The sequence below is a fragment of the Periplaneta americana genome, chromosome 3 (genome assembly GCF_040183065.1).
Source record: "Periplaneta americana isolate PAMFEO1 chromosome 3, P.americana_PAMFEO1_priV1, whole genome shotgun sequence".
Classification (NCBI taxonomy): domain Eukaryota; kingdom Metazoa; phylum Arthropoda; class Insecta; order Blattodea; family Blattidae; genus Periplaneta; species Periplaneta americana.
This window is the reverse complement of record NC_091119.1, coordinates 109,638,016-109,665,290: the sequence shown is the minus strand read 5'-3', so window position 1 is coordinate 109,665,290 and position 27,275 is coordinate 109,638,016. Positions and strand designations below refer to the sequence as shown.

The following is a 27,275-nucleotide window of genomic DNA, read 5'->3' as shown; positions in this document are numbered from 1 at the left end:
TAGGTCCCTTTCGTATTACACATATAAATCCTTTTCATTATTAATAACAGGAATATTATTAAGAAAGTGTGAAAATTTCTGAGTTTCGAACGAATGAATCATTATCACAAAGAAAATAATCCCTTAATTTAATGAAGAACGTAGAAATCACGTCATTAATCCGAGTTGCAGCTACTAGGCATATAAAATAATAAGTATTGCTCCAGAGTGAGAATTCACAGTGTTTGTAACTTCATTTTTTATTCGTACCTCTACAAGCACTAGGCTATATTCTTTGAATAGAAGTTCTCTGCTGTGATCGTCTTTTCATCTCCTGAGCTTTCGCATTTCTAGGTTAGCACCAACTTTTCTTCTATTTTGAAATAATCACATTTAAGTTACATACATTATTTAACAAAATCCTTAGTTCTACGCTCTCTGATGTTTGAGGAATGTAGCTCCGGCTTTGTTGTACACGCTTCTATTCCGACAAAATTTGTTTGATACTATAAAATGCAGCCAGCACTTTCAAAGGTTCTACGAGTAGCTATATTGCTCTAAAACATGGAGTGGCAGGCAATGAATTCGTTTTCACCTGTGAGGAACGTCTTTTCATTTGCAATCAACCGAGGTTCTCCTCTACAAGCATACGGGAATGCGCATCCTTCATATTGGGCAACGATTCGCTTTTGATTTATCGACGCTCGGCGCTCGTCGTGTGTTTACGAGTGCGTGGCGCCTCTGCATTGTAGCGGCTAAATCAGGAAACATAGCGCTCTGTTACGTGGTTCAGTGGCCACCGTCTTTTGTCAGAGTGCTATCTACTGTGGCGGAATCGGCCTCGAAACAATCGCATGCGACATTGCGTGAACGTTTGTTTGTTCCACATTTTTTTACTAAATTTCACCTGTTCTCGTGCGTGAAGCTTAGACAGAATAAAAAAGTAGCTCATAATTTTAATGTTGAATAGAAAATCTTTTGATGAATATAGAACTGTTATAATACTTCGTTATAAATATGTTGGCCTGCATGTAGCATCATAAACAATGTGGAGGAGAATAACGTCACAAAGCGAACAAGTTTGAATATAAATTGAGTAATTCTCTTTCAGATTTGCTAGCAATAATAAAATACAGACATACAACCCGTTTAAATACATATTAAAATAGCACAGATAGTCACTGTTAAAAATTGAACACATTATTACTCTTGTTGCTCATTAAAACATATGCAATTGTTTTGTATCTATAGTAAATTGAGTCGGTTAGAGTCATAATTCACTTGTTCCAAAAATGAGAATTTAAAAAAAATGAGGGAAAACATAATATTTGTAATACTTGGAGTCAATTTTCTTCACAATGAAGGTTAATAAATGAAAGAGCAATGATTAAAAACTACTATTCAGATTGGTAACCGTATTTATTTATACAGGAGTAAAAGTTATTTAGCTTTAAATTATGGATCATACGAGTTTTGACAATGATCTTTCGATCATGAGTGTTCTGAGAATGCTCCGTTTGGAACATGTAAGTTTAGAAAATAACCAGTTGGGATCATGTAGAATTTGATAGTAACAAATTAAAACATTACACAAGAACATTATCTCAAGTATATTTTTAAATTTAATATAAAAAATAGGTGTCCAATTATTAAATTCTTCAGATGAGTACTTTTACAAAATAACAAAGTACAATATAAAATGAGGGGTCCAGTCAGAGAGAAGGACGTCACAAGTCTTGGAATAGAGAAATTAAGTATTCTGAGAACAGTCTGCGAATTTCTGGCGGAAATTTAAAACTCCAGTGGGGTAAGCTATTGCCAGAGATATTGCAATTATGACACACCATTCTAGAGGCAGTAAAAACTAACTCTTCTTAGAAACGCGGATTCTCTCCTTATTTGAGTATAACTCTCAATTTACAACCTACAAAAGAAATACTGATTAATAATTTTATGAAAACTCAAATTTTCCTTTACACCACAAGATTAACCTCTTAGTATTAAAAAATCCTTTCACCACTTCTCCATGTTTAAAGATAACAATTTTCATTAAAGAAACACTGAATATGACGTTCAGAGACTTTACATACCAGTATTTGGAAATGTTTGGTTAATATAATTCGCTAAAATACCGGTTAACAATTAACGCATTTTATAGAAATCTGGCTTTCAGGTAGTAGCTCCCTGTAAAGCAGGTTTGAATACTTTCAACGTATATTTGTATAATACATTCGTTACTGGAGGTACGTTAACAGAAAGCTACAATTTAAGTCACACAAGTATTTGTGAGCACTCATAGTTGAGTTCTGGCGTCTTGTCAGCTCATTTGAGTCGTGTGGATACAAAGGAAAAATTGTGACGGTGTCGTGTATAGTTCCTGGAGTAGCTCAGTCGGAAGAGCGTTCGCGCGCTAAGCGAAGGGTCCCGGAATCGATACCCGGCCCTGGAACAATTTTTCCTTTGAAATTATTCAATTAACGAATTTATTATATATTATTATGATAGAATATTCGGCCCTGCTTAATTTAATAATACATCACTAGGACCCAAACAGGATCAGAAAAGAACACTAACCTTGCTAATTTGGCCTGGTGTTTTTTCGTTATTTCTGGAACCGTTATACGTTTCCATGGTCGTCCTCTCTCTCCAACCGATGATACGTTCTCTTCCGTAACATTGTTTTTACAAAATACTCAATTACAGCCACTAAATTCACTGATATTTATAAAAATAAAACAGCACATGCAAGATACTCATCTATAATCTTATTCTATACAAGAAGAAGTGGAGAAGCGGGAAGGAAATAATGATCGGTATTGGTCGAGAAGCGCTATGCAACAGAACTCACAAGATCCTGTGGATCATGAGACTTTTGACAGAAACCGGGAAGTTTGTCGCCCGTTTACACAAGCATCATGTAAGAATGTGACAAATTAACCTCTGAATCCTGTTCTACGCAGATAACCGCATGGGAATATAACAGCATCTTAATTTTTCATTTTTTGGAGCATGAGAGTTATGACTCTAACCAACTCAATTGTAATCTGCTATTTTACAGTTGCAAAAAAATAAAAAAATAAATAAAATAGAAACAATTTCATTGTATGAAACAAATCACACTTTTAGGAAGAGGCCTTATAATTCAGTAGAAATTATTTAATTTTTGCCTACATTGACTTCAAATTTTGTTCTTGAGACTTATTGTTGCTTAAAAGAAACACTGGTGTAAAAAAAAAAAAAAAAAAAAAAAAAAAAAAAAAAAAAAAAAAAAAAAAAAAAAAAAAAAAAACTTACTTGTTTCCGAAAGTCCTAGCTTGTCATATAATTATTCCTAATATTGAAATTGTATTTCCTTGCAAAGTCAGTCTTACAAAGGAACTTAATGAACTCATGTTGAAATCTACCCTCGATCTGCGCTCATAGCTAGCTAGATCTGCACAGCAAATATAGAGCCTATTTACTAACTGCAAAGGCGTGAAAACTTACTTGGAATGTGGCATTACAACGGTGCGTGTTTGTAGACAATAGATGAGTCACCATCCTCCGTGAATCACTTTTCTATCACATGACGCAAATGTGGAATTTCATACTATATACCTTCACCTTAACACTGCACCTCTGAAACAGAAAATATATGGACCATTCACAATTAACTCCCTCTTCTCATAAAAGGGGCCGGGAAATGTATTTTCAGTAATTTCAGCAATATTTGTTTCGCTATCCCCACATTATTTATCACCTCCGAATAACCTTTGTATTTTGAAAGCATTGTTTAATAAACATCTAACATAATTAGAAACAGTCAAAATACGATAGCACTAAGTATAAAAATTCAGACCACCCTATATAAGGTTTGGAGAAGCAATATGGCAGCTCGTCTCGTAACCTAATTGATTACTGCAACAACTCAAGTCTGGCTGACGAAAAGAGCCAATCTCTGAACGAAGGGCTTCATTTAAATTCTACTTTATTAGAAGTTGTTTTGCTTGCATTAACTCGGGACTGGCGCCATTCTTATTAATATCAGCCCCCAAATATACACTTCGCCTCGAGGATGAGGCCAAATGACGTCGAGTGTTGGATGGGATTGTTCGTTTTGCAGTTGTAGTTTGGACCGCATATGAAGCGCTAGTTGACATAACCTGTCACTGAATTATAGAAAACAATAATAATTGTAGCCTAACTATAGCAATACTACTAACAAATACAAAAATAATAAAACACAGTAATGAATGGCCGTGAAAATTGGATGTTAAAGAAGACAGACCGAAGAATAGTACAAAGAGCTGAAATGATATTAAGAAATATTACAATTTGTATGTCAGGCATTTAAAAATAAATTATTGTATGACACAAAATCTAAGAAAACAGAAACAACTGACATACATATTTAAAGAATAAATAATGGCAGAATTTTCAAATATACGACAATATTGAAAAATGAACACGTAAAAGTAACAAAATGTGGGACGAACTTCATGAAAGTAAATTCTGAGGGATGATGATGAGGACAGTATCATCACTATCACAAGCATAACAAATCATATTGATGATTCTAAAATCTCGAAGTCCTCCTGGCATTGAACAATTTCGTTAATTGCTAAATAAATTAAAAAGAATATGGCTTAGAGAATATTCTTGCCGTATTCCTTTAACAGGTATTTTCTCTCTTAGTTGCATTGCAATTTTAAATTGTAAACTAATTGTTACGGCTCAAGAGGGATCAAATTTCTTCCTCGCCCTTTCGGCATATATGGTTCATACTAGAAAAGACAGGTCCCGCGCCGTGACGTCGTGGTCTAAAGCATTCTGCCTAGGACTCGCGTTACGGGATGCGCGCTGATTCGAGTCCTCATGGGGGAAGAAATTTTCTCAAGAAATTTCGGCCAGTGTATGGGACCGATGCCCACCCAGCATCGTGATGCACTTGGGGAGCTACGATAGATAGCGAATCCGGTTGCGAAAGCCAGCTGGGGTATCATCATGCTAACCGCACGAAATCTCAATTCTGGCTGGATGATCGTCCACCTCTGCTTCGGCATGTGGGCGTGAGGCCAGCAGCCGGCTGGTCGGTCTAGGCCATTCACGGGCTGTAGCGCCACGGATTATTATTATTATTATTATTATTATTATTATTATTATTATTATTATCATCATCATTATCATTATTATTGTTATTATTATTATTATTATTATTATTATTATTATTATTATTATTATTATTATTATTATTATTATTATTATTATTAGACTATTATTACTACTAGAAAAGATAGGGAATCCAAATTTTTTTCGCAGGCGGTTCCCGGAATTCATCGTTGATACTACAAAATGCATAAGCAAAGTATGTGCAATCGTGTTTTCTCAGTATTCCGGGAAATGTTAACGAATTCAGCAGCTTCGACGTCCGCCTAACAAGTAGTTTTGATCTTCATTATGTTGTGAATTTGTGTAACTTATAATTAATTCGGAAGCTTCTTATTCTTATTGTTAGACTAATCATTGTACGCACTTATAGGCAAAGAGTGTGAGATGCTTTCAAAATATTCGAACACTTTTACAAAACATAACACTATTCAGACCTACTAGAAGCAGTTATATGTGTGGATAATTGGTGAAGATCATAATATCTGAGAGAAAAGCACACTGGGAGTACGACTTTGGCCATATACAGGGTGATCCGTTTGGGTATGGATAAAATAAAAACACCGTAAAACATTTACTACTGAACTTTATTTGTTGAAACTTTGTGCATATAATACTGAAAGATGGGAGATTCCTCAGAGCTCAACATGACCCCTATTGCGCACCCTGCACAACTCATAACTGTGATGCAATTCAGCTCATGTCCGTTGTAACATAAGAGGGGTGATTTGTTGAAAAGATCGAGTAATTTTTACTCTCAGATCATCAATGTTCCTGGGTTTCTGTGAATAGACAATGTCTTTAACAAAACCCTACATGAAGAAGTCAGGAGGGGTTAGATCTGGGGAGTTTGTGGACCAAGCCAAAAGATAGCTGCTTCTCGTACTGGGTTTCGCATGCGACCTCCTGCATGTTTTTTTTTTTAAGACAGAACCTACAAATGTTCGATACCACAACATTATGGAATCGTATTTAGGTACATTACGCACACCATACTCAGGTCGAAATTCCCTTTGAACTCTTTTAACACTCTCACATTTAGCATACCAAAGAACACATTGTGCTCGCTGTTGATTTGTAGTAGCCATTTTAATCATCTACGATTTTCATTTGTCCTTTCAGATTATGCATTATTGATTGTCATATATGGGAACTCCCATCTTTTAATCATAACATAACCAGCAAGAAATTTTTCCTACTATCATAATAGCTTTACAATAATAAATTAATATTATCCATACCCAAACGGATCAGACTGTATTTTATTTTTATGGTTGGTGGGTGTAGAAAGAGTGAAATAATAGCAAGGAAAATACGTAGGTATAACCCCACAATATCTAACCCCAACTTCATCTTTGTCAGCCACAAATTAAAGTTAGACTCACTGAGATTTCAACTGAGTTCTCTGGCTTGTGATTCCGGTACTGCGGTTTATTTTATGAAGTATGTACCCTTTGCAATTAAACCACATTTAACAACGGCATTGAATATTATTTTATTCTCTGGTAAGAAATCACTCTAAGAATTTGACAAATAGCACTGAAATGATTTTTGTTACAACTTTAGAACCTTCAGTAAACAATTCTAACGAATAACTGAAAGTACTGGAGAGAGAGAGAGAGAGAGAGAGAAGAAGAAGAAGAAGAAGATAGTTTCAGAGTCACTATTGTCAGTGTTTGATAAAACTTTATACCTTTCCCCTGGAAAGGATCAAAGCTCAAAACTTAAGCCGTATTTTTTACCTTATAATAATAATAATTAGTAGTAGTGGTAGTGCTAGTGCTAGTGGTAGTGGTAGTAGCAGCAGTAGCAGTAGCAGTAGTAGTAGTAGTAGTAGTAGTAGTAGTAGTAGTAGTAGTTTCAAATTACCTGGTTAAGGTTTTTCCCGGGGTTTTAGTAACACATTAAGACCAAATGATAGCACATACGGCGCTGGACTCAGGACTCATTTCGCTGACATTATCACCTTCATCTCACTGAGATGATAGATAACCATAGCAGTTGAAAAAAGTCGTAAATAACCAAGTAGTACTATAATAGAAGTAGTAATAATATTTTATTTAATTACACTTTTTAGTGCAGAAATTATTCACCGTCAGAATTGAAAATGGGAGAGAAATGACCGACAATTCTTCCTGGAGCTCTCTAACAGAGACAGAGGTCTTTCACTTGCCGTAAATCTTTGGCACTGGACCAACAGCTTTGCTTTCCTCCTGGAAGGAGCCGTGGTTTAATGTTTTTATTTATTTATTTATTTATTTATTTATCTATCTATTTACTTATATACTTATTTATTAACTTATTTAATTATTGACCTATTTATTTATTATACCTATTTATTTATTTACGTATTTATTTATTTACTTATTTATTCGATGTATGAACTTTAAAATTCGTCGTCTGCCAAATTTGAATCCGCAAACTTCGGATTCAACTTCTAGCATGGTAACCACTAGACCACAGACGAAGTCTGAGTCTTATGTCACATAGCGCTTGCGGTATATACTGTGAAAGAAGCGTTAGACCGATTAATACATCAAGCAAATTCTCGACAGCCGTTGCATCTTTCACATACATAATTATGTCTTTCAGGTTGAGATGACTGTGTGATCTAATCAGATACAGCATAATATAACACATGAAGAGATGTAAAAATTCTTCATGATTGTGCATCATTCTATTATTGGTGCTGTCATCACCTCAGATTAGTCAGAAATATATTTTTGCTTCTACCTTCTGTGCGCTTTTTCTAGTAGCCTATAACAGTATAACTTCTGGAAGACCTTAGTCGATCATATCTAGAGATTTTGATAACAGATTACCAGCGATTAGTAATAATATCTTTAAGTATTTTTATAAAAGATTTCTTTATTTTTACCAATTTTAAACTATGTAAATTACAGCAAAATTATTCCTAAATTTCTGAATGCTTCCATTTTTCCTCTTTCATGACTAATAAAATGTAATCAGTAATTCGCACGAGTATATCCTTCAGAATTGACCTAACTTCAGCAAAAACTAACCATGTCTAGACATTTCAATAATAAAATTAAAGAAGGCTCACCGGGACACATTTTGACTGGTGACAGGATTTTTTCTCGTTGCCAAACTTTCAGAACGGCTCCGAGGTTCACTCAGCCTCCTATAAAATTGAGTACCGGGTCTTTCCCGGGGGTAAAAGGCGGTCAGAGCGTGGTGCCGACCACATCACCTCATTCTAGTGCCGAGATTATAGAAAGCATGGGGCTCTACCTCCATGCCCCCCAAGTACCTTCATGGCATGTTACGGGATACCTTTACTGATGAACCAGCAGCAAGACTAAAACATGACAAAAACAATAAATCATAATTATTGAAAGCATCGCATTGAATCTACTTCTTTGAAATCTGTAAAACAATTTGTTCATTATTAGTATCCCCTTCCACAGTTAAATATAGAGAAACTGAAAGGACTATTTGCAAAATAATATGTCAATAAATGACAGTGAACGTGTCTGTGTGCTGGCAAACTTCGCAAAACCAGAAATACATTTTCACTCACAGCTTGAGCTCTGCTCGACTGTGTTTTGTTCTTATTCTCGTCACCAGGTGCTTGAGCCGGTTTTAACAAATTATATTCCAGCGCAAACCAACGACACCCACCCCTCGAGCACTGTTTTGTACTGCTCACTTTACAAAATATAATCACGCCCTCCAACAGATATTCTGACGTCATTTCCTACAAAGATAACACCTCGTTCATCACCACGTGACCCTCGAAGCAGCGACTCGAGAGCCCTCTCTCAGACCTTATTGGAAGTAGGTCGTAAAGAAACAACTGACTCGCGCCGTTAATGAATTTTCAAGATGGCGCGATGGGCACTACATGAATGGAGTGTCTCTAATTAATTGTTACTTTTGTCTCAAGATTTCAGTACTCGAAGTTGACAGTCAAGCAAGATTCATTATGTTCCATGCGCACTTTGCGTTAAGAGTTCCCAAATACTCGCGTCATGTATTGAGATATTGAACAACAAAGGAGGTGGTGACTCGTTGGCTTTGCAATTTCATTGTTTGAGTCCTTGGTTGAAAAATTTCAGGAGTTTCAAAATACGATCTAATTACGGAACGCAATAGGTTATGTTTACTTTTCTGTGAATTAGCCCTTAAAACTGTATTTCATTCACTAAAGTCTATACATGTTTATAAGGTGTTAATTGACAAAAAGCTCGAAATACTTCAATTTACCATCAAACTTCTCTTAGAATGTACATTTCTTCACCAAATTCTAACACACAATTGCTCTGTACAGAAAGGGCTTCAGTCCATGATGTAGGCTATCAGAATGAAGCTAGCCTTTGGAAATGATATCTCAGCTAACAATTGTAACATTCTGTGCAGGAAGTACTTTATGTGTTTGAGAGACGTTGAATGGCGGGTTTTAATTTATTGTTCCTCGCAGAAAGAATAGACTTTACTTTGTTTATGCCAAAATGTTCTGCGTCTGAAGTTCTTTCTACATAGAGTGATTCAAATATTATATTGCTTTGAAGTGCCGAATATGAATAAATTTTGAGCATGATATTGAAAATAGCTTTTACTTGATTGCATTTAAATGTTTCTAGATATTGTTAAAATCTTAGGATTTTCTGAATTCTACTAATCATACAATTTTGATGTTCATTTCAGAGACGGAACACTTGTATTGAAAGCACTTGAATACGAACGCATCTTCTTCAACAAATGCTTCTTGCATTTGTCCTGCATGTGGAGGAGAAACTTATACTGAGCAAAATTAAGGAAAGTAAGCATTACAGTGTTAAGGATCATGCGCCTTTCGGTACAATGAAGAATGAGTTGAGATGGAAAATGATTCAGTTTTATGTGATGACTTAACGAAATAAATTTAGAACATAATTTTGGCTTTTTTTGCTTTTGTTCTTAGTCTTTTACGGATTTATACCGTTTAAAATAACATTTGTCACTACTTAAAGTATTTTTCGCAGTCCTTCGTTCTCATTGAATGTGTTAAATCAATTTTTTTACACACACACACACACGCACACGCACACACACACACACACACGCACATATATTAGTTTTTCTTATTTGCTTAGTGTTCTGTTACTTCACCAATAATGTTGTTCTGTGAATGATTAGTGTAGAAAGCATTAAATACATTATTTTGTATTAAATATACCCTTGAAAATTTAAAATGCATTTAATCCCTATACTGTCCATATTACCGACATATATCCCTATTTATACTTACAGTGCAGGTAACATGGTCACTTGTAAGGTTCTAGTAAAAATCATATATATATATATATATATATATATATATATATATATATATATATATTATGCGTCATAAAAGAATAATTTTAACATTTTAATGGATTATATCTTTTAAAATAGATATAGCCTACTCAAAAATGTTTTAAGTTTTAAAACTGTTATCATTACTCAAGTGCAATATAATAGAGTAAAATGCCTTATGGTGCCCATATTTGCCGGATTTCCCCTATTCGGAAGGGTCACAAAAATAACGTTGGAATGTAGTGAGTTAAAAACTGCTGGGTTAAGGGAATCCAGAGAATTCACATCTTAGTACTTCGGAACTAGCTCGGTAATTTTTATTCCATCTTCAGAAGCAAACTAAAAGCGGTGCTATATTCAAACCAGTTTGGTCAAAATAGAGGTCAATACTTCTTTAGAATATGTAGAAGACAGAATAATAGACACAAATAAATTGATTGCATTGAAATAATAATAATAATAATAATAATAATAATAATAATAATAATAATAATAATAATAATAATAATAATAATAATAATAATAGAGAAGTCAAATTTAAGCTTTTCGGATTTGAGTATGCCATTTCTTCAGTTACTGTTTTCTTAACCAATATGTCCGGCGTAAATGCTGAGAAAAATCGAATCCAGTATATTGTACTGAAAATTAATAACTTGGTAGACCTATAATATTCTATGTGTGTCTCCAATGCCTACTCACTTTCACTTGCGTGATTTGGGTTCTGCATATTGTGGATAGATGGCAGGATAGTGACCCATTTTCAAGTTGCGCACCACTTCGGCGGGCCACGCTGTGCATGACGTGTATAGCGTATGTGGAGAGTTATGTCGTGTACTAAGGTAAGTGTATGTGTAAATGTAGTTTATGGACTGAGTGAGGATGTAGATGAAGATGAGGAAGGGAGAAGGGGAAACCTGGTGCCGGCAGGTATCAAGGACTTAACGTCCGACGGACGAATCGGTATAAACATCAGTGAGATATTATGCTTTCTCTTCATATTATGCACTGCGGAAAGATTCGGGATTTAATCCAGGCACATTGGTGCACAACCTAGTGATTAAAAGTTGTACACAGCCGCATCTCTTAGTCCCGAGGTAGAAATTTTACATGAAAACCTATGACCCCGCCGGGAATAGAACCCGGGCCGGCTAGTCTGGAGGCAGGGACGCTACCACAGAGCTAACTCGGCGGACCACCTATAACATTCTAAAACGTAATAATTATGTTTATGCTCTTGTTTGTCTAATAATTCTTTTCATTGTTCTTTATTTTCTTATTTATGTTTTTCTTTCCTTCATTCTTTTTTCTTAATTTACTAAAGTTACGATTCCTTGAAAATTTGGAGAAAGATTTTTAAAAAATTTAAGACGTATTGCTTTTAATAGATGTTTAGAATGTAAAATTGTCAATTAAGTAGAAAGAAGCACCATATGAATTAGAATTGCATCCAATTGGTCATCCCTCATCATTTGCATTAGAGACTGACTCCAATTGGTCATCCAATATCATCTTCAACATCTGTATTAGGAATTGAATTCAATTGATCATATGTCAACATCTTCATCATCTGCATTATATATTGGATTTAACTCACTATCCGTCATCATATTCATTAGGACTGAATCCAACATTAACATTTTTGTTTACATTTCTAATTAATTTCACATAAAACACATATGGAGGATGAGACTGTTCTATGTGCCATTGTGGATAATTTTACAGGAGCACAAAAAACTTTGTACAGCTTGAACAAAAAGTTATAAAATTAATTCCTTCGTCCCAAACTATCTTTATTGCTTGCATAAGCATATCCATGCACGTTTACAGCATAGTACGACGGCACATAGAACGCAAATCACGAGAAAAACAGTTTTGAAAAAAAAATGGCACTTACGAACGTTTTGTCAGTTGCACCCTTTATATATTTTGTTGAAACAGACTTGTCGTTAACATTTGTATTATTTTTTTAGCTTGCAGAGCTATATTTATGGAAAATTTATATAATACTATATGCAGAGCGTTTAGAATAGAAAGTGTGGTAACTCGGCAAGGGTCTAATGGGACTTTTAAACCCCCTAGTGTCGCCACAGGAACTGAGCGAAACATTGGCGTGGCGATCGTTTTTAGATTCCAGTTTTCCTCTTAATACTGTCGACAGAACAGACAGAACTCGCTCTGGTATGGAATTAAACAGATATTTCTTGCGATGTTCGGGTGATTTTTATTGTGCCGTTTATGTGAGCGAGTAGTAATATGCCTAATTGTTTTGTTCTTGGTGTAAATCCGGTTATAATATAATCTGTAAGGGAGTAAGACGTTTCTTTTTTCCACCCAAAGACTAGGCTATTTTGCAGAAGTGGTGTAGAGCAATTCCACGGAGACAGAAAACTGTATGCTCGTTCTTATATCTGCGGTTTTTATACTAAGAGCCGACAAATTTATTATTGACGGTAAGGAGATAGGACTTCTACGGAAGAACTGGTGACCGAAACCGGATGCCATACCACATATTTTCCCGAACTTGTTTCGATACCTTAAAAAATTAGAAGAAGAAAAAATCTCCACCCAATCCTTTCTCATAACCAGGGAAAGGATTTATATGTAAATACATATTTACTTATAAAGCTAATATAATTTATATTTTGCATTATCTTTATGTTTCACAATGTGTAGGGTTGAAAAATCCTACTTTTATTTTCCATATTTTTCCATATTTTAGAGTTTAGTACATATTTTCGTTAATTTCCATATATTTTCCATATTTCATATAAAACAGTCCATATTATATTAGGTTTAACAATAAAACAAAACAAAATTCCATTAACTTTTAAAAATACATTTCAACAATAGAGATTTAAACACATGTTCAGTAATCCCTTTAACATCAGAGTTATTTGAAAATTAGCAGTCCTATCAACAATGGGAAAGTAAGTTACAAAACTGTATTAATTTAATTTAAAATTTTTAACAGACTTCAGTTGTGCAGCTCAACAGTTAAATGCCAGTCAGAGTACACATAGGTTCAGTTTTGTAAATCATACTATAAAGACGGTAAATATGCCAAAAGTACGTCATTCAGTCAATTTAAAATCAAAACTAACAAGTTACATTTCAGAATTTAAAGAAGATGGTTTATCAACTGACAATAAAATATTATTTTGTAATTTGTGTCAGTGTGCAGTATCATCTACACAAAAGTTCCTGGTGCAACAACACATTACAACTAGTAAACATCAGGCCAACAAACAACTAAATTCCAAGCAGAGACAATTGTTTTTAACACAACCAACAACATCGAATGTAAGATCTGAGTTTAACATCGACCTGTGCCGTTCTCTCATCTCTGCTGATATTCCTCTCTACAAACTAAAGAATAAGGTCTTCAGGGAATTCCTTGAAAAATATACTCAACATACAATCCCGGATGAGTCAACACTTAGGAAGACGTATGCTCCATCCATCTACGATGAGACAATACAGAAGATAAGAGATGAAATTAAAGATAGTTCAATTTGGGTTTCCATTGATGAGACTCCCGACAAAGAAGGTAGACTTGTTGGTAATGTAGTTATCGGTTTGTTAAGTGAACAATATTCTGAACGAATTCTTTTACATTGTGATGTTCTAGAAAAGTGCAATAACAAAACTATAGTTAAACTGTTCAACGAAGCTATGGGTATCCTGTGGCCAAAGGGTATTATGTACGATAATGTGTTATTCTTTATTAGCGATGCTGCCCCTTATATGGTCAAAGCTGGACAAGCATTATCTGTTGTATATCCTAAATTGACTCATTTTACTTGTGTGGCGCATGCATTTCATCGTGTGGCAGAAGTGGTCAGAGACAATTTCCCTAAAGTAGATTTGTTGATTTCATCAGTGAAAAAAGTATTTCTCAAAGCTCCCAGTAGAGTTAACGTGTTGAAAGAAATGTACCCTGAAATTCCATTGCCACCAAAGCCAATTTTAACTAGATGGGGTACATGGCTAGAAGCAGTTGAATATTATGCCGAACATATAGACTCTATTAACAATGTTCTCCTTGCATTGGACTCTGAAGATGCAGTCTCAATTGATACTGCGAAAACAGTTACCTGTGACATAAGTGTGAAGAATGACTTAGCTCACATTCAGCATACATTTTCATGCATCATAAAAACGCTCAAAAGTCTCCAAAATAGGCACCTTTCACTATCTGAAAGTTTTGAAATTATAAATAGTACTGTGGAACAACTGAATCGTGGTAGAGGTAAAGTTGCAGATGCAGTAAGAGCTAAGGTGGACACTGTACTTTCAAAAAACCCTGGATATGAAGAACTACAAAAGGTTGTTGCTGTGATGAGTGGTGAATCAACAGTGAAGATTAACTTGGACTTATCCCCAGCAGACATTGTGAAATTGAATTATGTACCAGTTACTTCTTGTGACGTCGAACGCTCTTTTAGTCAGTATAAATCTATCCTCAGAGACAATAGAAGAAGATTCACTTTTCAGCACTTGAAAGAAATGTTTGTAACCTATTGTTATGGTAACAGACAATAAAAATTGTGTTTTGTTGAAACTACATTGGAAGATAAGGTACGTCCATTATATTTTTTGTTTAGTTTGATTAAAATGTACCAATATTTAACGTACATAGTCATTTTTTTATCATTTTAAGTCCATATTTAATTCCATATTTTGGTAAAAATCCATATTTAATTCCATATTTTGGTAAAAATAACTACATATATATTTACATATTTCATATATTTTTAGTCCATATAAATCCGTTCCCTGCTCATAACAATGCACCCTTACCAAATATCATCTGGCTATGACCAATTTCATCGACGCTAAATAACCCAGTAGTTGATACATCATTAAATAACCAAGTAAAAAATAATTGGACGTGATGCCCGAAAATCAGAAGAACACCTTAGCTGATCTTGCTCTTGTATGCATGAATGTGTCATTACTCCACATCTGAATGTCCAAAATTGTCTAGTTACTTTGACCGTAATTTCTTTTTCTTTTACTCGGTTATTTAACGACGCTATATCAACTACGAGGTTATTTAGCGTTGATGGGATTGGTGATAGCGAGATGGTATTTGGCGAGATGAGGCCGAGGATTCGCCATAGATTACCTGACATTTGCCTTGCAGTTGGGTAGAACCTCGGGAAAAACCCAACCATGTAATAAGCCCAAGCGGGAATCGAACCCGCGCACGAACGCAACTCCGGATCGGCAGGCAAGCGCCTTAGCCGACAGAGCTACGCCGGTGGCTCGTAATCTCTTCCAGTGAATGAACGCCAGACCAGCATTTCAGCTGTTTTGTGCGAGTTTTTCAAAATCGATACTCTTTTTAGAGCCATAAACTGTGATGAGTTCGAGGGAAGTGAAAATACAAAAGAATATACAAGGTGAATGAACGGCCTTGTAGATACAATGAACTCAAATTCTTCCTCCTCTGCCCTGTACAAAGGATTCTAGCATTACACGATTTTAGAAAATATATTACACGTAATTGGCAACACAAAGAACACGTCTGTCTAAGAAAGAACTCTTGAATTATTTAGAGTGACAGTTCAGAGCACTCACGAAATATATTCATTCTTGTGGAATAGCAGATTTAAATATATTGTGACAGAAAAAGTTTAACCAGGATCTTCTACAGCAGGGGTCGTCAGCACAGAGCACGCTGGGGCTAGTCTCTCTTACCCGCGGAAAATGCAGTACACTAAGGTACACTCCGTAGCTGCTAGCGGGTATGCTCTCTATCTCTCCCTGTTGCACGACAGTGCACACGGGACAGCACCGCGTACCCTTTGCACATTTTAGCGAGTGCTGACGACCACTGCTCTACAGCGACATTTCGGAATTACAAAATGATTATCTTGTGGTGATCACCATAGACTTTCTACATCTGAACATTTTTCAGTCTCTGTGCCGGTTACAAAATGTGCTATATGCAAGTGCTAATTGTGAACCCCTAATTGAATCCAAGCACCTAGCTTCTACTTAATTAAATGTACATATTTAATTATTAATTATTTTATTTTTAATAATAGCAATTCTGTCGTAATTAATGAAAAAGTTATTTCAGTAACAAAAATACAGTATAATGCTGCTTTGTATGTGGGGTACAGGTTAATCTGATTTACAATTTTATTACATTTGTTTATTACGTTTCCACATCATAAGAGATTTATGATCAATAGACATCGGATTTTTAGGCACTAAAAATTGCAGTTTTAGGCGCCTAAAATAAGCTCAAAATTTGTAAAGTTAGGCTCTATTTTAATGAAAATAGGCATTTTAGGCACATCAAGGTATCATACTTATTACTTTCACTGAAATTTTTAGTTATACACTAAAATACGCACAAAAAAGTATGTTTAAACATTAAAAAAGAATACTATATTATATTTATAAACAGAGCTGCACAAATTTAATATATTGAAACTAATGAATAATGATTATTGATATCAAGATTACTCATTTTAAGTTATTGAAATTCAGTTCCATGCTCAGACTTTATTATAATTATCTGCACAGTACACCACCAGAATTTTTTTTTAAATTCTCCACAGTTAACCTTTGCCTTTTGTCACTGAGAATCATTTTGAAAGCAGAAAAACTTCTTTCAACCGAAACTGATGTGAGAGGCGCAAATTTTAAATTAGGTACAATAGAAACATCAATACTTACTCGAACATTTACACTTTCCCCCGATATCACTCTTGATACTTTTTCCAACAATGAAAATCCTACATTCTTATTTAATACGTTGTCCCACTTATTTTTAACTTTTTTTCCCAGTTTCGCCCAAAGCAGAATGTATGTTCACTTGAGCTTCCTTTACTATTGCTATTTGGCTACAAAGAGATTGCTTTTCACGTTCTAATTGTTCAATGCTTGCAGGTATGAAAGAAAAGTTTGATGTTATGTAGGCAATATCGTTTTTCACTCGTGAGTCATTCAGACAATCTTTCACTGCTTTCACACACGCTGCACTATCAGTTTCAGGTAATTTATTAATAACTGTGACCACTTCTTTAAAATACTTAGAATAATACACCACTGACTGAATCCAGGTTCCCCATCGTGTAACAACCGGCTGAGGTGGGAGTGGGATATCTGGAAAGTTCTCTCTGAATATTGAAATCCTGGATGGGGCTTTACAAAAACTTTTTTTGTGTTAGAAATAAACGAATTGACAAGAGGAAATTCATTCCGGATTGTTTCAGAAACCCTGTGAAGGCCATGTGCTAGACAGGTTACATGCGTGAGGTTAGGATAAAATGTTTTAAGAAGTGGAGCTGCAGCAACCATGTATGAGGCAGCATCAGTACAAAACAACAGAACTTTAGAATCGTCTATATTACCTGAGTATAAAGACTGTAGGCCTTTATTTACAAAATAAGCAATGGCTTGGCTATTCACTTTCGAAAGTTCCTTAACACATATGAGGTGTGGAATCGAAGGTCCATCTACTACCATATTTGCTATATACCTATTCATAGGATCTGAGGTTTCATCCACAGAGACCCAAATGTAAGAATCACCTATATCCTCCCGAATGGAAGCTAAAGTTTCATTGTATATTCTGTCTAAGTTTTTTTTTCTTAAGGTCGACTCAGATGGGATATTTTGTTTGCAGTATTTTTGTAAAAACTGTCTTAAAACCGGATTTTCAATTGCATTCCAGGGAATGTTAGCAGCAACAAACGCTCTGGTTAAATCAGCATAGAAATTGCTGCTGAGATTGGATGAAATAGGCTGTGTTTTACTGTTTGTTGCAGTTGATTTTTCTGCTGAGCTTTAGCCTTATGAGGCGCTCCTTGCACATGCTGCTTTAGGTGGCACTTCTTTTCTTGCGAAATCTAAAAATGTAAAGTAAACTGAATTAAAATAAAATCCTAATTGTTGTATTGCCGTATTTCTATCACAAAGTTAGTGGGTTTGAACAATCACAATTTTAATGACCTGAAAATACTTTAACTATCGGAATTTAAAAGGTTAAAGTGTAGTGATCTTAAAAAGAATTATACCTCAGGATAGCTCAGTCAATGTATAAATATTATAGGCCTACTCATTAAAATTAATAGAATTTATATATTTCAACTATTGTTACATACCTGTTTGCTACAAATCTTGCAGAATATTATTTTTCCACCATAAGTGAATTCTGAATATTCTGTTAGCCATTGCCGGATCAATGTAGATCTTGCACTTATATTTTTCGGCATTATCGCGTTAAACTTCACAGGAAAACGTCCTACCGCTCAAAACTTCTCAACACAAATAAGATGAGGGAAAGAGCAACTGTTAACGAGCATTCAAATGAACCGTTGTTATTGAGATTCAATTGGACAAAAATACAAAGTTCCACTTATTGGTGCATTTCCTGGTAGTGTTAACACTAGGAGGGCCATTCTTTTAAATATTTTGTAACGGTTTACCCTACTAATTCTCAGTTTTATGACTTTTCATAAATATTTCAAAAACACTCTTTCTCCAAAAATTGTGATTTTATGAAACTCTGAAGGGCAGTACAGCTAATCGGTTTCAGACCGAAAACAGTCATTTTTATAGTATAGTATATCTCTGAATTGGTAGCAGCACATGTTGTGATTGTTGCCTGCTTCAAAACTAAGGTTGGTTCTTTGTCGGCATTTATGCCTCCAAACATGTTAAATTCGGTGAAATCTATTGTGAGTGTCGTGAGATTCAAAACATTTTGTTTCCTTTATCAATGGTTTCATGGCCGGTGTGAAGCAAACTTTCCACTTTTTAAATGCCTTAAATTTCGCAGTGAATGCATGTATAAATTATAAAAAGTAAAAGTAAAATGCGAAACTTTACAGTGAGTTAGGCATTTTTAGGCGAATATTAACAAATTAGGCTCTAATAACCGTTTTATGGCATTTTAGGGCGCTATAAAACTCTTTGAATACCTTTCAATTTCCATGAAACACAAATATTAATAATTATTTTTACTTTTCTCCTAAAGAAACAAAATAGGCATTTGCCCTAGAATCCGATGTCTGATGATCAAGCATATGAGAAAGTAAATTGGTCCCATGGAAAAAGTCGTTAATTTAAAAATCTCCAATAAGTAGCATACAACAACTTAATGCAGTACTACTAAATTGTTTTAATTGTACAAAACAAAAAATAACCCAGATATTTCAAAAGATCAAAACTTGCATTGTCATAGATATAATATCGAAGCTTAATTTGTAAGTCTGAGTTGCAGTAATATTGCTTGTTCCCCCTGAATTACGTATAAACCAGTTACCACTGCAACTAATGGGTAAATAGTAGATAAAAACTATTGGTGAAAATAAAGTGTCTCCTTTATTATATTACATTCTTTCCTGTGTATAAAAAACATAATTTCATAGTAATGCGTACTTTATAATGCCACAAAAATTAGTTTATTTTTGCGAAGCTGTACTCCTTTTTTGCGTACTTCTGGTTGAAGCTGGCACAATGTTCCCATTTTCGGTTAATTATTATATTTATTATTCAGAGATGTATTATAACTCACAGTTTGTTAATGTAGTAATGTTACATTTTTAAAATAAGTAAAATAGGCCTATTGCGACAAAGTACTCTACAATGCAGTCTTTATGTAATGGGTTATTTTAAAAACCTTTTGCATTCGCTCGAATAGCGATGCTGAAACTGGGGCGGACAACAGAGCTAGCGCCACTCGGCGCCGAACCACTGAACTAGAGGAAGTTGCGTCACTTTCTCTTCTACCCGTTCTGCTATATGTAATAAATTTACTTAAATAAACCCACTGCCTTGCTTGAAATTAGCATCGATTGTCTATCACAATTTTCCGTACGAAATAATAATAATAATAATAATAATAATAATAATAATAATAGTTATGTTTTATTTAACGACGCTCGACACTTAAATGCCATCGACCTGGCCCGGGAACGAACCCGCAACCTTGGGCGTAGAAGGCTAACGCTATACCGACTCGCCAACCAGGTCGACAAATTAATGTAGCTACTTCACATTTTAATTCATCGCAGAACAAGTACCACTACATCACTTCACGTGTTTCTCCGTATCAATCATGACGTAGAACTACCCGCTTTCCAAAACAACCCAAAGCAATCCATTTTCATAATCTATTGTGACGTACCAAACAGACACCTAAACATCCATATCTCTCTCCAATTTTAGGTATTGCTCACGGTGCACCATCCACATTGTTTTAACTAATAGAAATTCCATTTGGGTTCTTTGGGATTTAAACTCGAGTCTCTATCGTGGAAAGCCTACACGCTATAAAATAAAACCGCACAGTATACTTCTACATGCTTTTAAAAAGCCGTACGCTTTGTACGAGTATAATCTTTCTAAACCAAAAAAAATAAATAAATAAATAAATAAATAAATAAATAAATAAATAAATAAATAAATAAATAAAATAATAATAACAATAATAATAATAATAATAACATGAACTTCTTTTTTCTGGTCCAGAATTGTGCACCAGTAGGAGAACTTGAGACTGAAACCGCAGTACAACTGGCTTAGGTTGTCGTCGGTGGTCTAGTGGTTGCCTTACTTATTACTGGATCCGAAGTTCGCGGGTTCAAACCTGCCAGAGGGCGATGAACTTTCAAGGACAATGAAAATCCTTAAAATTCTTTGCTATATGTAAGTATAAATCTGGAGGTAGTACAATGGACCCGTATCAAGGTGAAAGTTCGAGTTTTTGTTCTGCCCTCTACTCAAAATACATAACTTAACATACACCTGGCTTAACTTCTTTCTTTGTGCTTTAAGGTGGTATTCATAGAGATTTGGCTAGACCGCGCTACGAGCGTGCTAAACTAGCCTCGACTATCGACTGGTTACTTGTACAGGATTCATATCATATCGCTAACACTGGTTTATGAATACGAAAAGCGTTAGTTCGCTGATCATCCACCGGAAGCCCGCGCTAAGAATGTCTATGAATACGGCCCTTCATAGTTATTTTAATAGTCCGCCGAGTTAGCTCTATGGTAGCGTGTCTGCCTCCAGACTAGTCGGCCCGGGTTGATTTCCGGCGGGGTCAGAGATTTTCTTGTAACATTTTTCTACCTCGGGACTAGGAGAGATGTCGGTGCGCAACTTCTAATCACTAGATTGTGCACCAATATGCCTGTGTTAAATTCCAAATCTCTCCGCAGTATGAAGAGAAGGCATATGTCACTGTTGATAGTGATTTGTCCGTCTGATGGGGATTTTAAGCTTGGCGGCCCCCTTGATGCTATTTGACAGGAGTAGGCTACGTGCCGGCACCGGGTTTCCCCTTCTCACTTCCTCATCTTCATCATTATCACTCATTCCAGACACTACACTTACACGAACACTTACACATACAGTACACTCACCCTAGTACACGACATAACAATTAGAAAACGGGTCACAGTCCTGCCATTTATCCGCAATAAGCGGAATCCTAATCACGTAAAGTGAAGTGGTTAGACATTGGATACATACATACATACATACATACATACATACATACATACATACATACATACATACATACATACGTACGTACATACATACATACATACATACATACATACATACATACATACATACATACATAAATGTATAGTTATTTTAATTGTCTCAACAGATAGAGCAGTTGAATTTATTAGCTACTTATGTTACTTTTTAAAAATATTTTCATACTTTATACAACAAATTTCAAACCTAAATACTTAAAACAATTCACTTGTTCTAAAAACTGGTAATCCAATTATTATTATTATTATTATTATTATTATTATTATTATTATTATTATTATTATTATTATTATTATTAGTAGTAGTAGTAGTAGTAGTAGTAGTAGTAATAGTAGTAGTAGTAGTAGGTAGTAAGTAGTAAGTAAGTAGTAAGTAAATAGTAAGTGAATACTGAGTAAGGAGTAGTGAGTAGTGAGTAGTGAGTAGTGAGTAGTGAGTAGTGAGTAGTGAGTAGTTAGTAGTAGTAGTAGTAGTAGTAGTAGTAGTAGTAGTAGTAGTAGTTCGCTATTGTGGCTATGTGGATAGCATGTTCACTTCCCAACCAAGCGGTCTGTGATGTGATTCCCAGCGTGAGCAATGGAAGAGATTTATCTTTCATCTATGGGACTAAGTGTTTGTCCCTTGTCCTTTGTCCCTTGTCATAAATTCTGTCCTGTGTTGTTTCAGCGGTGGCTCTGCGCGGAGCTGACGACACGATTAGCGAGGCCTACAATGTGTGCCTGTCAAGTGTTGGTTCAGAGATAGCCTATATATAACCTCCCATACACTGCATTGGATTGTAAGTCCGTAGGAAAGGAGAGGTAAAACAGAAGTATTTATTTTATTTTTTTTTTATTTTTATTAGTTTATTTTACGACGCTATATCAACATTTAGGTTATTTAGCGTCTGAATGAAATGAAGGTGATAATTCCGGTGAAATGAGTCCGGGGTCCACCGTAAGTTACCCAGCATTTGCTCATATTGGGTTGAGGGAAAACCCCGGAAAAACCTCAACCAGGTAATTTGCCCAGACCAGGAATCGAGCCCGGGCCACCTGGTTTCGCGACCATACGCGCTAACCGTTACTTCACAGGTGTGTAAAAAAGAGAAATAGAAAGAATATCATTATTATTATTATTATTATTATTATTATTATTATTATTATTATTATTATTATTATTATTATCATCATCATCACCATTTTATCAACATAACTGAGCATCGGTAGCATAATATATTTACTCAATATTCATTAACTAATAACTTGTGTATGCGTAAGTTTCTCTAAAGAATTTTTTGTTGTTGTAGAATTAATAATGTTTTAAGGAACTTCAACTGTCAAGTTGTGACTAGGATTCTATGTATGACTTATATTGAATTACTAACTGATCATGCATAAAATGAGAATATTGCAATTACAATAAGTACGAACTCAGTTTTGCTTAGAAAGAAAGGATTTAGGGTATTTAAAAGCCTGGATATATATTTTCTGGAGAAAATGAATAGTTCAAATTCTCGAACCCCGAACTCCTCTTCTACCAAACAACCACTTTCCCGTCTCGATAGAATTCTATATAGCATCCGCATTGCACACGATAACAGACGCACTCTGCAGACGGAAAGCGAAACAAAAGAACAACAAATCTGATATATGACGTAACAGGACGGGCTTAGCATTCAATAAACCTGGTACCGACCCTCCATTTCAAAGACCGTGGATCGGGCTTGAGGGCGAAATTATGTGGTGGGATATACATACACGGCATTCCTACAGCATGGGTGGCCTGCTTCTATTTGGATACAAAAATTGGAAACTGTCGGTCCCCCTTTGTCAGGATAAAAATCTCATCTTGTTCGGATTAGCAAACATGGAGTCCTATCAAACAGCAGCTACAGGCTACGTGGCAATAATGCAGCTCATTATTTGCTTTAGATAAATGCTGTTCTGAACGGAAAAACACCTCCGCATGCGTGTACCAAAATGCAAATTGACAAAAGAGGATTGGGGCTCTCCCCACCCCAGGCCACCCGCTAAATATCAACAACGTCATTACAGCGACTTGCTACATATTTGATTCGACAAAAATACTCACCCCTCCTCCCCGGCAGTTGCTACAAAGGAAAGGACTTGATGGTGGAAGAGATATTACAAGGGTAGAACTCCCTCTTCCCCTCGAGGAATCTTGCTTCTTACAACAGCGGTGGTAGTCAAACAAAATTTTCCCGACAATTAAATACTTTCCTTAAGGAGAACCGATACTACTAGTAGCCGCTGAATGCAGGAGGGACGCCCTGAAAGGAATCCACAATATATTTTTCTTCTTTTTCTTCTTCTTCTTCTTCTTCTACACTTTTGTAAAGCTATCAGCCTTTGTTGATCGGAGTTCAATCGCTCCGTCTTTTCTGTGACCTCCTACGACCTTTTTTTTTTTCTAAGATGGGTACTAGTTTAACGTATAGCTTTAATAGACTGTCCCCCATCCATCGAAATACATACAATCCATTTATTTCTTCTCTTTGTAAGTTATTCATCTACAGGGTGGAAGTGAAATACCCAGCAGATTTTCAGAGCGATTAGCTCATGTTGTATATAAGAAAAAAGTGTAATAACATATTGGTGAAAAGTTCATAGTTTTATCAGAATTTTTTTCAAATGTTTAACCCCCTCCTATTTGATAACTATTGCGAGTAGGATCATTATCTCTGTCCAAACCGATAGAAAATATAATAAAAAATCTGGCGTATTTCAATATCGTGGACGGTTGTCGTGTAAAATTAATTAAAAAATTAATTTGAAGGCACTCACCGATGAGAGCAGATTGTAACGTCGTAGTTAGAGAGAAAGGTGAAAGGTAGGGAGAGGGAGATGAGTTCGTTGACCTCTTACATCTGTATTACGAGAAGAAAGAGCAGTGTGTTAGCGACGCTGTTCCCAGACAACTGAAATTTGCAACTTAATTTTCTAATTAACAGTACATTTGATCACAAAACGTAATATAGATTTTATATTTATTTTAGTTTACTCTATCGTCCCTTTCAATCGGCAAGATTATTTTACTTCCACTCTGTATATTCAGCATATCATATAGTACTATTAGGCTTATTACAGACCATGTCTCGTCACTTCCATTAACTTCATTAATGTTTTTAATTCGTTTATTTTATGACGCTTTATCAACTACAATGCTTACCTAACATCTGAGTGAAATGATGATAATGCCAGTGAAATGAATCCAGGGTCCAGCGCCCAAAGTTACTCAGCATTTTCTCTTAATGGGTTGAGGGAAAACCCGGAAAAAACTCAGCTAGGTACTTTGTCCCAACCAGTATCTGAAAACCTGTGTCCGCTTGGTTTATGGTCAGACATGTTAACCGACGTTCTAGTGTTTTTTTTTATTCTTGGTGTATTTATTTTTACATGTGATTTTATTTAAGTAGGTATGGCAAGATAAAATATTTGGAGCCAGATGTTTGAGATGGATAGGGCATTAACACGTATGGCCGAATCCAGAAATGTATATAGAGCAGCCGTGTCGAAAATGCGACTCACGAGCACATTGTGGCTCGCAGTGCATTTCCCTTGCTTCCTACCTACAACCCCCACCCTCTCACTCAATGGAGTCAAACTCCGTTCCATTTGTATTTGTCTCTGACCTGCGAGTGGCGTATCGTCGCAATGTCTCTCTCGAAACCATGTACCTCTATAAAAACGAAAGTTTCAAGTAGGATGGGAGGATGCATTTTTTGCTGACAATATAATGAGAATATTAAAAGTATGATTTGTTCACAAATATTACTAGGAAAACGGTTGTATAACATAAAACGGCATTATAAGTTACTACATGTTACTGATGAAACATTAAAAGGTTAAGTATTATTATTATTATTATTATCATTATTATTATTATTATTATTATTATTATTATCATTATTATTATTATTATTATTATTATTATTATTATTATTATTATTATTATTATTATTATCTCTGTACGTCGATCCTTTTTCACCAGATGTACGAATAATGCCGTTAGATCTTCAATTTAAACTCACAGATTTACAGCGTGATGTTAAATGAAAGCTAGATGTAAGGACTTGACAAATGTGGAACTTTTCAAATCTTTGCGAAAAAATAAAGATTTGAAGTTTCTTTCTTTCGCTTGCTCTGTTGAAGCCATGTTCGCTACAACTTACGTTTGTGAAAAATTATTTTCAACTATGAAAATAGTAAAAACCAAATTTACATCACGACTGACAGACAAATACCTTCGTGATCACCTACGACTGGCAGTAAGTGACATAATTACTGATTTTGAAACTCTGTCGCAGAGACATTCTGAAGACAATTAATTTTAGGTTGTGATAATGTGTCCTATGTTTTCTTGTTCATTTCTTTCTTCGTTACACGTAATAAACATTAGTTTGTAGCCTTGTACTGTATAAAATTTTATTCAAGTGCATGACATAAGGAAAATGAAAATCCGTTAATAAGTCAGACAGTTGCTTCACTTCCCCTTCGGGTGTCCGCCTCCCTCCATAGATGCTATGCACGTTGCAGCTTACACAGTGGCTGCATTTCGCCACGGCTGATATAGAGTGTTAGTTGAGTGGCCGGAGGGAAAAAGACCTTTGGGGAGGCCGAGACGTAGATGAGAACATAATATTAAAATGGATTTGAGGGAGGTAGGATATGATGATAGAGACTGGATTAATCTTGCTCAGGATAGGGACCAATGGCGGGCTTATATGAGGGCGGCAATGAACCTCCAGGTTCCTTAAAAGCCAGTAAGTAAGTACAGTATGCCAAGATATTAGGCATATATTCATTTTGGCAGTCTGTGAATACATTTCCTCGATAAATTTTCAGCATTTTTACTTGAATAAATAAATTATTATTATTATTATTATTATTATTATTATTATTATTATTATTATTATTGTTTTAAGCAATAGCTTCTTGCTGCTGACTTGACAATGTTACACCAGTTTTGTCTATTTAAACAGCACGTATAAAAATTGTCCAATTTGAAAGTTTTCAAATAGTTCTCAAAATTGTCAAATGATTGTAATTTTGGATGTCCTAATGTTTTCCTTGCTACTGGCTTTTATTTGGTCACTGTTTTAACCAATTTGTCCGGCCTAAATCAAGTGAAATAGTCAACCCAGTAGGTGAATACGGTAGACTGAAAACTGGTTTGTCAGACATACAATATTTTGAAACACAGTAATTTACGATTTGGGAATATTTACGAATTTTATACTCTTAAAACGAAGCATTTGTTTCTTTTGGTTAATTTTTCCCTTATTTCTTTCTCTCTTTTACTCTTTGTAATCG

At 35.2% G+C, this 27,275-nt stretch overlaps 1 long non-coding RNA gene across 1 annotated transcript in view; it reads right to left on the bottom strand.

Annotated features, from left to right (window-relative positions):
• The window catches only part of LOC138697133 (uncharacterized), a 231,565-nt gene that overhangs the window by 139,771 nt on the left and 64,519 nt on the right, over positions 1-27,275 (bottom strand). Inside the window, exon 2 of the long non-coding RNA XR_011331532.1 lies at positions 3,466-3,597. This is a non-coding gene — a long non-coding RNA (uncharacterized lncRNA). The remainder of the gene's footprint in view (positions 1-3,465; positions 3,598-27,275) is intronic.